Below are 14993 nucleotides of genomic sequence, written 5' to 3'. Positions count from 1 at the left end.
CTCTTTTTTTTTTTTTTAAAGGCAGAGTCTCACTCTTGTCACCCAGGCTGGAGTGCAATAGTGAGATCTCTGCTCACTGCAACCTCTGTCTTCTAGGTTCAAGTGATTCTTCTGCCTCAACATCAGGAGTTATATGGGAATACAGGCGCCCATCACCATGCCTGGCTAATTTTTTGTGTTTTTAGTACAGACAGCATTTCACCATGTTGGCCAGGCTGGTCTCAAACTCCTGACCTCAGGTGATCCACCCACCTCAGACTCCCAAAATGCTGGGATTACAGGTGTGAGCCACCATGCCCAGCCTCTTTTCTTTCTTTTCTTTCTTTCTTTTTTTGAGACAGGGTCTTTGTTGCTCAGGCTGTAGTGCAGTGGTGTCATCTTGGCTCATTGAAATCTCCACTTCCTGGGCTCAAATGATCCTCCCACCTCAGCTGTCCAAACAGCTGGGAATATAGGTGTGAACCTCCACACCGACTCATTTTAAAATTTTTTTTGTAGAGACAGAGTCTCGCCATGTTGCCCAGGCTGATCTCAAACTCCTGGACTCAAGTGACCACCTATGTCAGCCCAGCAAAGTGCTGGGATTACAGGCATGGGCCACCACTCCCAGCCATTCATCATTTTTAGCCAGCCTTTGCGAAGTGCCTATTCTGTATCGTATGATCGTGTTATCTAGCCCTGTAAGGTTGGTGGCATTGTCACCATTTTATATGGAAGAAAAAGTGAAGAGATGCTCAGTAACTTATGGAAGGTTAAACAATCAGTACGCGCTAGGTGCGGTGGCTCATGCCTGTAATCCTAGCACTTTGGGAGGCTGAGGCGGGCAGATCACCTGAGGTCAGGAGTTCAAGACCAGCCTGACCAATATGGTGAAATCCCATCTTTAAAAAAAAAAAAAAAAAAAAAAATCAGTATGAAGCTGAGGTAGGATCTGAGCCTTCTAAGACAGTTAACCTAAGGAGCATGGCCTATGAAACTTTAAAAACCTTGCTTAGGCCGTAGGCCAGGTGTGGTGGCTCGTGCCTGTAATCCCAGCACTTTAGGAGGCCAAGGCAGACAGATCACCTTAGGTCAGGAGTTCAGACCAGCCTGGCTAACAGGCTACTAAAAATACAAAATATTAGCCGAATGTGGTGGCACATCCCAGCTACTTGGGAGGCTGAGGCAGGAGAATCGCTTGAACCTGGCAGGCGGAGGTTGTAGTGAGCTGAGCTTGCACCATGGCACTCCAGCTTGGGCAACAAGAACAAAATTCTGTCTCCAAAAAAAAAAAACAAAAAAAAAAAACCTTCCAGGCTCAAGCAGTCCTCCTGCCTCAGCCTCATGAAGAGCCGAGACTACAGGCACATCCTACCACACTAGGCTAATTTATTTTTAGTAGATGAAGTCTTGCTATCTTGCCTAGGCTGGTCTTGAACTCCTGGGCTCAAGTGATCCTCCTGCCTTGGCCTCCCAAAGTGCTGAGATTATAGGCATGAGCCACCACATCCACTTATTTTTGTATATTCTTGATTTTTTGTCCCATGCTGTTTGCTATTCCTGATTAACCAGAATCATTTTAAAAGTGGTGGGTCAGAGTTCTCAGTAAAAGGTGATAGTCGGAATATATGTGTTTATCTGCACTCCACCCAAACTTCACCAAAGTGATAAGAAGGGACCTAAGAGGAGTAAACCCTCAAGTACAAAGAGGACAGGACAGGAAATGACAGCAGGGAGAGCTGGTGATGACATTGGGTGAGTAAAGGCAGGTGGGCCAATGGCAACTGAGCAGACTGGGAAAGCTAAGTGCCTGTGAAGGGCAAGAGCCAAAAACGGACACCCCAGAACCCAAAATCCACTAAACACATGGAGATACCAGCTGTCTTTGAACGCACAAGCGTGACTAGGGCTAGAGACAAGAGAATTGGTTGATGGCCTGTGTGAGAATTTAAACCCTGTGAGAAGCCCTTTCCCATAGAGACAGAAGTCGCGTTATCCCTAGAGAGCATGCCAGAGGGTTTCTAGGCTCAAAGATGTGAGACCAAGCTGGAGACCGGGCACTGTACCAAAAATGAGGGTTTTGTAATAGTCTCCATCGGTGAGAGTCTCCCCAGCTGCTGCTCCCAGCTTGGCTGTCTCTTGGTTTGGTCTGTCGTTTGATGTGCATCCTCCGATAGCTTCCTAAAAGGGAACATGGGCTCCTAGAACCATTTGGCTCCTCTAACACTGACAGCCAGACTTACGGCTTCCTAGGCCAGGGGCTGGAGACTTCTTTTTCTGAAGAAACTGACCAGTCCAGGAGAAAAATCCTCCAGATACTGAAATTTGGGGGTTTTCCCAACAAAATAGCAGCCCCTGCAAGCTTGTTCTTCACTAAAGCCCACATGGCGGCAACTTCTCCCCATCTCCTCTCCACTTCCCAAAACACAGGACTTTGGGCAGCATTTTAATGCCTCACGGAATATTTCAGGAAAATTTATAAGGAAAAGAAACAAACATAGCATACTGAATTAAAGTAGCGAACAGAAGAAACTTAAAGAATCATTGGTTAGTGACATGCACATAGAAAACCAAGCAAATGGGAAAAAATGCAGTTACTAACTCCAAGGAAACCCAAAAGGTGTATAAGAAAAAGTTACTTACAGCCTGTGCGCTTGACTTTGAGGGCATAGCAAGGTGCCTGTGGATACTGACTTGATCAGCACACCTCAAGAGAATTCGTCCTGAATGAGGACAGACCATGACACCTTGGGGGCGGGGCCCAGTGTCCTGCAGAAGGTAGGCAGGCATATTTGTCAAGAGATTATGAACTGTGGGGAAGCTTATCTCTTCCTTTATTTCCTAGCTTAGGTAATGGAAGCACTGGCCACCTTTCTGGCTTCCCTGTGTCTGAGAAAATTCTTGTGGAGGAGATGGTAAGACACAGATAATTACAGTACAATAGGTATATAAACAAAGGAGCAGCTGAGAGATAAGGAAACCTTCCTGGGGCAAAACCCCATCTTTGAGTTCCTAGTACTTAACACATTCTCAGTGCTGAGTAAATGTGTGATTGATCAAATGACTGGAACCCCTTGAGGAAAGTGTGGTGTATCAACCTTTAAGTAGAGAGGAAAACAGAAAGGATTGTTGGGTCCTGTGGCAAGGAAGAAAAGGCTGATGGAACTGAGAGGCATCCTAGGGGACTTAATTGTTAAGGGATTCCTCCACATTTGACTTTTTTTTTTTTTTTTTTTGGACACACTCCCTCCCTTTTGCCCTTTTTTTTTTTTTTTGGGTTTTTCTTGGTTCACTGCAGCCTCTGCCTCCCAGGTTCGAGTGATTGTGCTGCCTCAGCCTCCCGAGTAGCTGGGATTACAGGCGCATGCCACCATACCCAGCTAATTTTTGTATTTTTAGTAGAGACAGGGTTTCACCATGTTGGCCAGACTGCTCCTTGAACTTCTGACCCCGTGATCCACCTGCCTTGGCCTCTCAAAGTGCTGGGATTACAGGCCTGAGCCACTGTGCTCGGCCCTCAGTATTTGACTTTGAAGTTTAATAGCCTGAATGCCTAAAATACTCATGGCCTGTGGAGCTATTAATCATTTTCATTTCCTGTCCTTTTGGAAAGGAAAGTGTTCAAAAAAAAGTTGAGAGTAATTTGTATTTAAAGTAAAGAGAAACTAAGGAGGAACCTTACTTCCTTAAAGAACCTTTTTTGCTAGGCAGGCGACCATAGAGAAAGACTTCTCCAGAGCCTAGGGTCCCTGGAAATTTAAACTAACCACTCAAAACTAACACCTCACACCTGAATGGACTTGGAAGACAGACAGCCCTGGGTTAGAATTCTTGTTCCATCACTGTCTGGTAAGGTGACCTTCAGCAAGTGACTAGACCTCTGTATACCCCAGTTTCCTCATCTGAATTATCTAGGAGGTAATAGTACCCACTTTCCCGGGTGTTGTGAGACTTACAGGTGACAGACATAGAGCAGGGGCACAGGCTGGTGACACACAGGCCCGTGACACACAGGCCCGAACTAGCCATGTGTTTTGTTTGGCTCACAGTGTTTGTTTGTATTGAATTTGTTGCCAGCATTTAAAAATCAGAAATTTTCACCTAAAAAGTCTGACTGTCACCTTCTCTATAAAAGTACAATTAGGCAACATTGAACTTCATTCCTTTATTAGCAGTTGGCTAGGCTATAGCCATTTCGGAGGGTCTCACCTTCCCCTTTCACCATGGACACCCGCTTCCCGCTGTGTACCCTACAGCCTGCTTCACACTGGTGTGTCATTTGCCTAACCCTTGAAAGTAAGTCCATGCATTGGACCTGTTGCCCACTGAGTGGTTTCCATCATCTTGAGTCCTGGGGCTGGGAGGAGGAGACTTTCCAGAAGAAAGATTACCATGACTTACAGCTTTGGCTCTTTGTGCTGGATTAAGAGGGCAGGTACCAAGATGATGATGGTCAGGATGTTCAGATTGTCACACGGGTGCACAAGGAGCCATTCTGATGGCTGGAGGGGATGATGTCTTTGCCTACACTGTCGCCTGCGTCTCCGCTGCTGAGCTGGAAACCTGGACTCACAGTGAGTCTTTCCCTCACTTCCATGGCACTTCGTAGCTCAGTTACTCATCTGTGTGAGTTCTTTCCAGCCAGCTCCTAAGCTTCTTCAGGGTAGTGACCACACTCTTGACATGCTTTATGTCCTTAAAGGCTGTGCGGCGTCTGCTTGGAACAGGGTAGATGCTAAGCAGATGCTTAGGTAATTTAATTTAATTAAGTGCCACTTCAGTTACTTTCCTTGAGCAGGAGACAAGGGATGAATGCGATTTTCAGGGTTTTTTTTTTTTTTTTTTTTTGCCTTGAGCTTTGTCTTTCCGGTTTGCAAAATTAACGTAAAACCTCCCCTCTATGGCATTATGGAAGAAACAAAGCTTAAATAATAAATAAAGATGATGTGTTATTTCATGTAAATTCACAGATATACCTGGATATAGTATATGAATTATATCTAAAACTCCTTAACAAGTTTGGATTTAGGTGTATTTCAAATGCATATTTCACTGCACAGAAAGCTTCAGTGATCTGTTTTGTAAAAAGCAAAAAAAATCTTTGGTAATATAAACAGCCTCCCTGAACTGATCTGTTTTGCAAATTTGGATTATTTTCTTCAAGCATTTACCAGTCATCCTGTGTTTATTAAATTGTGCTGAGAAAAGAAAGGGAGAGAAGTACAAGTTAAGTTGGCAGTCTGTCGGAAAATGATCACAGTCGGAAACAACTCACAGAAGTTGTGCTTTCTGGGGCTGATGACTGAGGTGTCGCTTGCCTGGGTTTTCCAGGTTGTCACAAGTCTAGCATTGAAAGGGCTGTGGGGTGAAGTAGCTGTACTTCCTGTGAATGAGGTGGACTCTTCCCCCAGAGCTGTTGCCCCTGGGACTCTTGAAAAAAAAGATTCAGGACACAAGATCAGTATACAGAAGTGTTTCCATAGGCCTGTCATGCACAATCTGAAAATGAAATTAAGAAAACAATTTTATTCACAATAATTCAGGAATTAATGTAACAAAAGTACAAAACATAAACCCTGAAAACTACAAAATGTTGTTGAAAGTTAAGATTTATGTAAATGGAAAACATCCCAGGTTCCTGGATCAAAAGACTTCACAGTATTAAGAAGGTGATACTCCCCAGATAATCTTCTGATTCCACACAGTTGGTGTGCGAATCCCAAAAGACTTCTTCGTAGAAATGTACAGGCTGATGCTGAAAGTCACAGGGAATGCAAAGGGACCCAGAGAGCTAAAACAACCCCAAAATAGAAAAGTAGGAGAACTCACACTTCCCGCTTTTGAAACTTACCGCAAAGCAGCAGTAATGGAGACAGTGTGATACTGGCACAAGGGTAGACAGACAGATAATGGAACAGAACTGATAGTCCAAAAATAAATCCACACATCTATGGTTAAATGATTCTCAGCAGAGGTGCCAAGACCATTTGATGGGTAAAGCGTGGCCAGTTCATGAAAGGCCAGGACTATATGGTTCCATGTATAGGGAAGTCCAGAATGAGGGAATCAAAGTAGATTAGTGAGTGCTTAGGGGAGGGGTGGGGGGAGAGAGGAATGAGAAAGGGTTTGAAGTGATGAGAATGTTCTAGAATTGACTGATGATGGATGCAGGGGCCTGCGAATGTAGTAAGAAGCCATTGACTTATTTGGATTAAATGGATGAATTGTGTGATATGTGAATTATACCTCAATAAACCTATTAAAATTTTAATAAAAAATAAACAGCCAAGAAACCTAACAGGGTGTAGCAAACTAAATTACGATCATTAAAATGGCCAACAGGGACAGTTAAATAGTTACAGTAGAATTGATGTATATATAAGCTAAGAAAAAAGAGAAGTGAACCATATTAAGAATGATTAAAATACAAAAGGTTTAAAGGAGCTTTGAAACAAACAAACAAAAAAACTGGAAATAGAATCAAGATCAGAAAGACAAAAAGAATAAAAGGTGAACATGAACAGAAAAAGAGCAGAAAAAGGATTGTCAGCAATTTTAAAAGCCTAGAAAATTGATGATGCTGGAGGGAAAATGGTTAAAACAGTTAAAAAGCGATTAAAGAACACTAGCTTAAAAAATGAGAAGTAATTACTATTATTCATAATTAAGAGAAAAGAAAAAAAGACATGTTAATATGGCAGAAGCTCTTTTGAAAGTGAGAACTTTGAAAAGGGGGTAAGAACCCCAAGGGTGTGAATTTCTGGACTGAGTAACTTCTGCAGCCTAGGCAGCTCTCTGGAGGGGACCCAGGCACCTGGGATGTGCCTGTTGCCCTCCTCTTTGCTCTCCCTCAGCAGGGGAATGTGTTGTGTTTTGGAAGGGCACACTGGGGGGCAGGTGGGAGGGGCGTGAGGACTGGGGAAGAGAAGCCAGCTGGAACTGGATGGGTGACTGGCCCTGTGCTGAGGGAGGAGCCCTAAGATTTTCTTCTAAGACCTTTCTAGGGTGTAGCCAGCTGATGGCTTTGTGGCCTGAGAGGGTAATGCTCCCTGTGCTGGAAAGAGCCAAAGGCAGGTGCCAGAACTTAGGGGCATGTACAAGGTGAGGGCCTGGCAGCAGAGGTATCCATGGGACCAGTACAGGGACTGCGATGTGTCTTAGCGAGGGGCGTGGCCTCCTTAAACGGCAGTTGGCTCGGAGCCCTCAAGAGAGGTTCGCTGCTGTTGTTGGCACTGCACAGTTGACACCAGCCCTTACCATCTATTGATCACACTTGAAGAGCATTGGGGATGCTGGGTGCAGTGGCCTACCCCTGTAATCCCTGCACTTTTGAGGGGCCCAGGTGGGCAGATCACTTGAGGTCAGGAGTTTGAGATCAGCCTGGCCAAGATAATGAAAACCCACCTCTATTAAAAATACAAAAATTAGTTGAACGTGGTGGCAGCGCCTGTAATCCCAGCTACTTGGGAGGCTGAGGCAGGAGACTTGCTTGAACCTGGGAGGCGGAGGTTGCAGTAAGCTGAGATTGTGCCTCTGCTCTCCAGCCTGGGTGATAGAGTAAGACTCTGTCTCAAAAAAAAAAAAAAAAAAAAAAAAAAAAAAAAAAAAAAAAAAAAAAAGCTTTGGGGACCTGGAGTCAGCTACTAACTCAGCCTGAGGGTTTGGGGAGGTGATTGACTCTGAAGCTGTGCACCAAAAGCATTTATATGATTTTCTAAACCCTTGTAAGCCGCCACGTGTAGTATTGTCAGTACTCTGTTTCCTTGTGCAATTACTGAAAAAAACCCAAGATGCCGTGGGCTTGTCTAGAGGCACTAAAAAGAGGAAAGAACTGGGCAAGATGCCATATTGTTGTCCAGTTTTGTGGTCAGTCTTGGGGCAGGGGGAATTGGAAAAAACATCAACATTACTTTCCATGCAAGGCTGGCTGGGCACAGAAACTCATGCCTGTAATCTCAGCACTTTGGGAGGCCAAGGCGGGAGGATCACTTGAGGTCAGGAGTTGGAGACTAGCTTGGCCCAACATGGTGAAATTCCATCTCTACTAAAAATACAAAAATTACCCAGGCGTGGTAGCGCACGCCCATAATCCCAGCTGGGAAGCTGAGGCAGGAGAATCGCTTGAACCCGGGAGGTGGAGGCTGCAGTGAGCCGATTGTGCCATTGCACTGCAGCCTGGGTGACAGAGTGAGACTCCGTCCCAAAACACAACATAAGGTCTCACTCTGTCTCACTCAGGCCATATTACATAGCCAAGTGCTATGATCGTGGCTAACTGAAGCCTCAGCCACACAGGCTGAGCAATTCTCCCACTTAAGCCTCCCAAGTAGCTGGGACTACAGGGGTGCGCCACCACACCAGCTAATTTTTTAAAAAAATTGTTGTTTTGTAAAGGCAGGATCTCGCCTATTGTCCAGGCTGGTTTTGAACTCTTGGGCTCAAGTGTTCTCCTGTCTTGTCCTCCCAAAGTGCTGGGATTACAGGTGTGAGCCACTATGCCCAGCCTTGCTTCTTTCATTCTAGTCCTTCTAGCCACCCAATCTTGTCAGTACTATTTTCTTTCTTTCTTTCATTCTGTCCCTTTCTTTTTTTTCTGTTCTTTTCTCTTCCTCTCTCTTTTTCTTCATTTCACCGATGAGAAAACAGAGGCACAAGTCCCTTGCCTGAGCTCACAGAGCTGGGCAGTGCTGCTGCAGGGATTTGAGTAGAGTGTGACGCTGGAGCCTGCATATCAGTTACTTCCTCTGCTTCCTCCCAGGGAGACTGGGCTGAACTCAGGAAGAAGTGGAAGGCAGGTAGGTGAGTGCTTTGGGCCTGAGCCTGGGACACTGGCTCAAGGTAAAAGGAGCCTAGGGCAGCTCCCAAGAGCCTGAGGGCTTGCAGATCTGGGCTCCCAGCCTTCCTTCTCTTCAAGCCAGCTTCCATGTCCACTGCAGAAATAGCTTCGAGTCAGTCCCAAACATCATGCCTACAAAATAAGAAAATATGTTATGATGGGTCTAGAAACCTTCCACAGCTACCTTTCTCTGTACTCCCACCTTCATTCCTGCCCTCTTCCCTCCCCTTCCCCAGTAGGCCCCTTCTCCACCCCAGTGCCTTTGCTCATACCCTTCTTTCTGCCTGGAACACCTGACTTCTGCCTTATCAGACAATTCTTCATATTGTTTACTGTCCCACCCGAATGCCACCTCCCCTCTCTGTTGTCCCCTGCCTGGCCCCATCCTGCCGCCGCCACCTCATTTCCAAGCTCTGTGCATGCTTATAGTAGGGTCCTGAGGGTGCTGTTGCACATTTCCCACCATGGCTGGTTGGCCCTGTTAGTAGTCAACCAACCAGACAGCATGCGTTGAGTGTGTAATTTGTTTCAAGTGTTACGCTAGGGCCCTTGAATGCATTCTCATTTAGTCCTTACTACCAGCTTATTCTCGGCTTGCTGTTAAAATTAGCCTCAATTTATCCATGAGGAACTTGTGGCCCAGAGAGGTAAGGACCTCCCCTGTGGCTGAGCCAGACTTCAAACCCAGGCACGTGAAGCCTGAGCACATTGTCTCCCCTAGCTGCCCGTCGGCCAGTCTCACACACAGTCTTTTGCAGGGGCAGGAAACCTGTCCCTTTGATCCGTGTGTGTTCTGCGTGCAGCACAGAATAAATGCTTGTGGAGTCAGTCCAATTAAAGGTCCCAAGCACTCTGGTATTTTCAGCCCAGGGGACTGTGTTTCCAAGGTTGTAGCAACAGAGTAGTGGTGGCGTAGTGGTAAAGCAGTAGCAAACATTTACACAGCACTACCTCCATGCCAGGTACTGTCCTAAGGGCTCTATGAGGAAGATGCTGTGATTATCCCTATTGTGTCGCTGAGGAAATAGGCCTAGAGGCCATATTACATAGCCAAGTTATACAACCAGCAAAGGCTGGCAGAGGCAGGCTCACACCAGACAGACTCCTGAGCCCATAATGTAACCTGTGCCACCACCATTGCCCTGGGGTACTCCCACCCCCGGTCATTCTGTGCTTTCAGCCTCCTCTGGCCAGGTGTGGGGTTGGGGGTGTGTGAGAGAGAGGTAACACTGAATTTACATGACATCTGCCTCGCTTACCAGCAGGACTTTATCATTGCTTGTGACCCTTAAAGAAGAAAGCTGCTGTGGGGCTCACTTGTTCCCATCTTGCTTTTGTTCTTTCCTTGGGTTGATCACAGTTGAGAGCGCCATTTTGCTAGGAGGCCAGCTGGATTTTTCATTGGGAACGTGAGAAACACAGACTGTTGCTTCCCCCTCACAGCTACTCTGGTTTTTCCTTTGCAATGAATCGTGCTTTCTGATGGAAATTTGAAGTTCTAGCCTAGTGTGGAAGGCATTGGTTAGATCACATGACCGTTCTGGGCATCAATTTTCTTTTTCTTAAAATGGCAATAACTTAATGGAAGCTACGTGATGAATAAGTTAAATGGCTTCCAAAAACACTGAACACAATGCCTGGCTCATACTAGGTGCTCCGTAAGGAGTCATGCGTTCTCTTTTTCTCTTCTGGGTCTTCAGTCTTCAGAATGTCTAAATGAAGTTCTTACTGGATCCTGGACACAAAAGATCTATGTGATTCCTTTGTGTTGGACTGCTAATATTAGCACGCCATGTCTTGATAATGCCTGAAACTCCTCGTGCTTTGTGAGTGGGTGCTGGTTGTATCTCTGCTGCTTTTTGCTCCTTGGAAGAAATCCCTGTGTCCAGGGAACAGTGGTTGCCATCAGCAAGTCCCGGGTTCCTGCCAGGGGAATTGCTGGTCACTGAGGTGGCAGCTCAAATGGGGCAATAGGCCCCACTCGCCCTGGATGATGTGCGCTTACTCGGGTCTCGCTCTGCCCCTGTGGCTTTTGGCTTTAGCTGACTTGTAGTCTGCAACAGGAACCTTCAAAAAGGCAAGTAGGAGCTGGAGGGATTTTAATGATAAAAACTGGAATTCTGAGGCTGGTAAAACTCTAGAACTGTGGGAAAGGCACACGGGCTGGTGAAACCCTTCCAGATGGTCCCTTGGAATCATAAGGCACACACTACACTGTTCCGTCGTTTACCTGCCTGATCTCTTACAGTTTGCCTCACACTGTCACCAGCCCTAGTTTCCAGGTAAGACACTTGAGGCGGAGGGAGGTCAGCCAGCTTGTCAGGCCCATCCGACACAGCAGCAGGGCTCACAGCCAGCTCTGTGGCAGAGAATCCCTTTCCCACCATGGTGCTGGTCTGCCTCTTCAACACAAGGTTTTCCAAAGGAAGGATGTGCACCAGTCCTGGCTCAGTGGCTCATGCCGATAACCGACTACTTTGGGAGGCCAGGGTAAGAATATCACTTGAGGCCAGAAGTTCTAGACCAGCCTAGTGATAGCAAGATCTCATCTCTACAACACATGAAAAAAATTATCTGAGCGTGGTGGTGTATGTCTATAGTCCCAGCTACTCGGAGGTGAGGTGGAAGATTGTGTGAGCCCTGGAATTCGAGGCTGCAGTGATTGTGCCACTGTATTTCAGCCTGGGCGACAGAGCGAGACTCTGTCTGAAAAGAAAAAAAAAGATGTGATGGCACGGGGAAAGGAAAATGTTTCCGCGATTGGTATGTTGCAAAAGAGCAGAGCCAGACACAGCTTGGGTAAATAAACAGGGCTTACTTGCCTGGTGGATACAGAAGAGAGTCAGCGTGATTGGGATTCAAAGCAGAGAAATCAGCAATGCCCTGTGGGACAGACAGAGCCACAGACCCCATGGCCAGAATGTCCAGAGAGTCGCTCCAGGCCTTCTGGAAGCACAGCCGCCTCAGGCTGGGCCCAGCCTTGGCTATGGCCCACCTACATACAGCACCTGCTCCAGATCACAGGTGCCTTGTGGGTCCTGGGGCTGATGATACCCAGTGTGATTGCACAGAACAGCTCATAGTCCTCCAGCATCACCCTCAGCCTCCGCGGCCAACAGCTGAACCTCATGCTCAGAACCAGAGCAGGGGGTTCCTGTGAGTCTCTAGGAGTCAGGCCACCATGACCAGAGGGCACCTATGGGACTTATCCCACGAGCCCACCACCTTGAATGCCACTGATGTTTGTCATGCCCCCGCCATGTGCTAGGTGCTGGTGGTACTATTCAGAATAACCGCCCTACTGGCTGAGCACATCCACTGCAGGCTGGCTGCTGGGATGACATCCTAGCTCTGCCACTCCTTAGCACCACCACTGTGAGCAAGTGCCTGAGCTTCTGCATGTGTAAATCAGCTTACAGGGGCCTGCCTGCCTTGGGGTTGTGGGATTTTATGGGTTAATTCATGTACCGCCCTTGGCATGGTGCCTGGGTGGTCATGTTGAGGGATTGCTCCATGCCAGCCTCTGTACAGATGTTGTCTTAGCCATGCCAGCATTAACCCTGTGAGACAGAGAACACTGTCATCCCATTTTGCAGATCGGGAAAGAGTCATACTTAGTAATTTCCCCAAAGTCACATACGTGGGGAGCTGTGGAACTTGAGAAGTGGAAACACTTCTCTGCCTGGCCTTGGAGCCCAAGTTCATTCCTACCTTCCCTCCGAACGTTTATTCTGGCTCTCAGTAGAGGAGTCATTTATGCCATTTTTGGAGGCTGTGACGGGATGGATGTCAGTTGCTCCACTAGTAGAGAGGTGAGGATGGTGAACCAACTTGGTGGGGAGAAGAAGGTTTTTTTTCTTTTCTTTGAAACAGGGTCTCACTGTATTGCCCAGGCTGGAGTGCAGTGGTGTGATCATAGCTCACTACAGCCTCAAACTCCTGGGCTCAAGCAATCCTCCTGCTTCAGCGTCCTGAGAATCTGGGACTACAGATGCACACCTCCAATGCCTGGCTAATTTTTTGTATTTGTTATGGAAATGAAGTCTCGCTCTGTTGCCGCAGGCCTCCAACTCCTGACCTCAAGTCAACTGCCCACCTCGGCCTCCCAAAGTGCTGGGATTACAGGCGTTGAGCCACCGTGCCCAGCCAAGATCAGAAGCTTTGAAGGCTAAGAGGCTTTCTCTCTTTTTTTGCCCACTGAGTCCATGAGTTTACTAGCACCGTTTCTTGCCCTCCACCTGTGTTTATTTTGAGGGCTGTCCTGTATATCTTTTCCTAGCTAATTAGCCTCGTAAGGAAGCTTGAAAGGAGAAGAAATAGCACGGGGCCGTTGGCTGAGGGTGCCTCGGGTCTGACTCTCTCCCAAGTGCTGTGTTGTGCTGCTGCTCAGGCAGAAGCCAGCGTCCCTGACCCCGGGTCACTTAGCTATTCTCAGTCACAGTGGGGTTTTTTAATCAGGGACATCTAAACCAAAGGTTTAGAGCCCGGGCTCTGGAGCCAGACTGCCTGATAAATGCCAGCTTCTCATTGGCGAAGGGGCAGTTGTTTGTGTGAATTCCTTAGCTCCTCTGTGTTTCCATGTGGGGCTGGAACGATCACCCTTACCTCCTAAGGCTGTGCTGAGGGTCAGTTTGTAGGGCACACAGGGAGCCTAGGACAGCATCTGGATGCAGTACTCGATAAATAGTCGTGTTATTAGGAGCAGTAGGTTGCTCGTGTGAGCAGCATGGTGAGGTGGGGATTGGTAGGGGCTTGGCCAGAGGACAGTCCCGGGGGAATGGCGTGGTGGTCTTGTTTGCCTGTGCGCTGGGGGTGTTGGCCAGCAGCCGCTAGAGGTGCTGCTTGTAGAAAGGGAGCCTGGCAGGGGACCCGTCACAGTGCTTGAGCCTTCAGATAGTTCTTACCCATGTCGAAGGTCCTGAGAGTCCCCTTGTTCCCATACTTCCCCTCTTGATTGCTTAAGCCTCCTATTCTGAAAGAGAGGGATCTTAGGAGAGGGCAAGGCAGGGGCCTGGATTACCAAGTATAGCCAAGAGGGACGGCAGGAGCCCCGGCGGGGACCCAGAAGGAGCTGAGGCTTCAGACCTGTGCTGGGGCCTTAGGTTGCCTCCAAGGAAAAGCCCTGCCCTGGGGGACTTTCCGTTGCTGTGAGGAGTGGAGGGCTCAGCACCATGTTGGTGCCTGGGGACCACTTCTGCTGACTGCTTGCCTCAGGCCGGCCCTCCCAGAGTGTCTCCTGAGGACCGTGTTGAGTTCCAGGCCCTGAGATGCTTATCTGTGAACTTCACCTGCAAGCCACATGCACTGCCCCCAAAAGAATCTCCTGCTCCATTGGGGGTGGTTGAGCCTGACTTTCCTCAGACCTCAGTCTGTGCTGTCGCAGGGGTGGCATCTCACACTTCATGGGCAGGGTCCTGTACTAGAGGGCTGGGCTGCAGGGTCAGCGTCAGTGCCTACTCCTATAGCACTGAGGATTCTGCATGGACGTGCTGATGAAAGCTGATGGAGAAGCAGTCCCTGTTATTCCTATGACTGCTGTGACAAACTACCACCAACCCAGTGACTTCAAATCACACACATTTATTATTACCTGAAATGGCCTTCATTGGCGTAAAATCAAGATGTTTGCAGGGCAGTGTTCCTTGTGGAGGCTTTAGAAGAGAATCCATTCCCTGGCCTTTTCTAGTTTCTAGGAGGTACCTGCATTCCTAATGGCTTGTGGTCCCTTCCTCTGTCTTCAAACCTAGCAGTGTAGCACCTTCCAGTATCTCACTCTGATCCTACTGCCTCCGTCTTTTAAGGACTTTTTGCTGTTGTTGTGTTCTGTTTTGAGACAGTCTCAGTCTGTCACCCAGGCTGGAGTGCAGTGGTACAATCTCGGCTCACTGCTACCTCGACCTCCCAAGCGCAAGCAATCCTCTCACTTCAGCCTCCTGAGTAGCTGGCCCATGTAACCACATGTGGCTGATTTTTAAAATTTTCTGTGGAGATGGGATCTTGCTAGGTTGCCAAGGCTGGTCTCGAACTCCTGGACTCAACTGCCTTGGCCTCCCAAAGTGCTAAGGTTACAGATGCGAGCCACCACACCCAGCCTAAAGACTCTGTGATACTACATTGGGCCAACCCAGATAATCCAGGATAATCTCATCCCAAAATTCTTTTTTTTTTTTTTTTTTTT

General features: G+C 47.6%; 1 protein-coding gene across 1 annotated transcript in view; it reads left to right on the top strand.

Moving 5' to 3' along the window:
• The window catches only part of GTF3C1 (general transcription factor IIIC subunit 1), an 87473-nt gene that overhangs the window by 21615 nt on the left and 50865 nt on the right, over positions 1-14993 (top strand). The window lies entirely within an intron of this gene.

This window comes from Cebus imitator, unplaced genomic scaffold (assembly GCF_001604975.1).
Source record: "Cebus imitator isolate Cc_AM_T3 unplaced genomic scaffold, Cebus_imitator-1.0 Scaffold85, whole genome shotgun sequence".
Taxonomy (NCBI): Eukaryota; Metazoa; Chordata; class Mammalia; order Primates; family Cebidae; genus Cebus; species Cebus imitator.
Note: the sequence above shows the minus strand (reverse complement) of the source record. Positions and strands in the feature narration are given on the sequence as shown.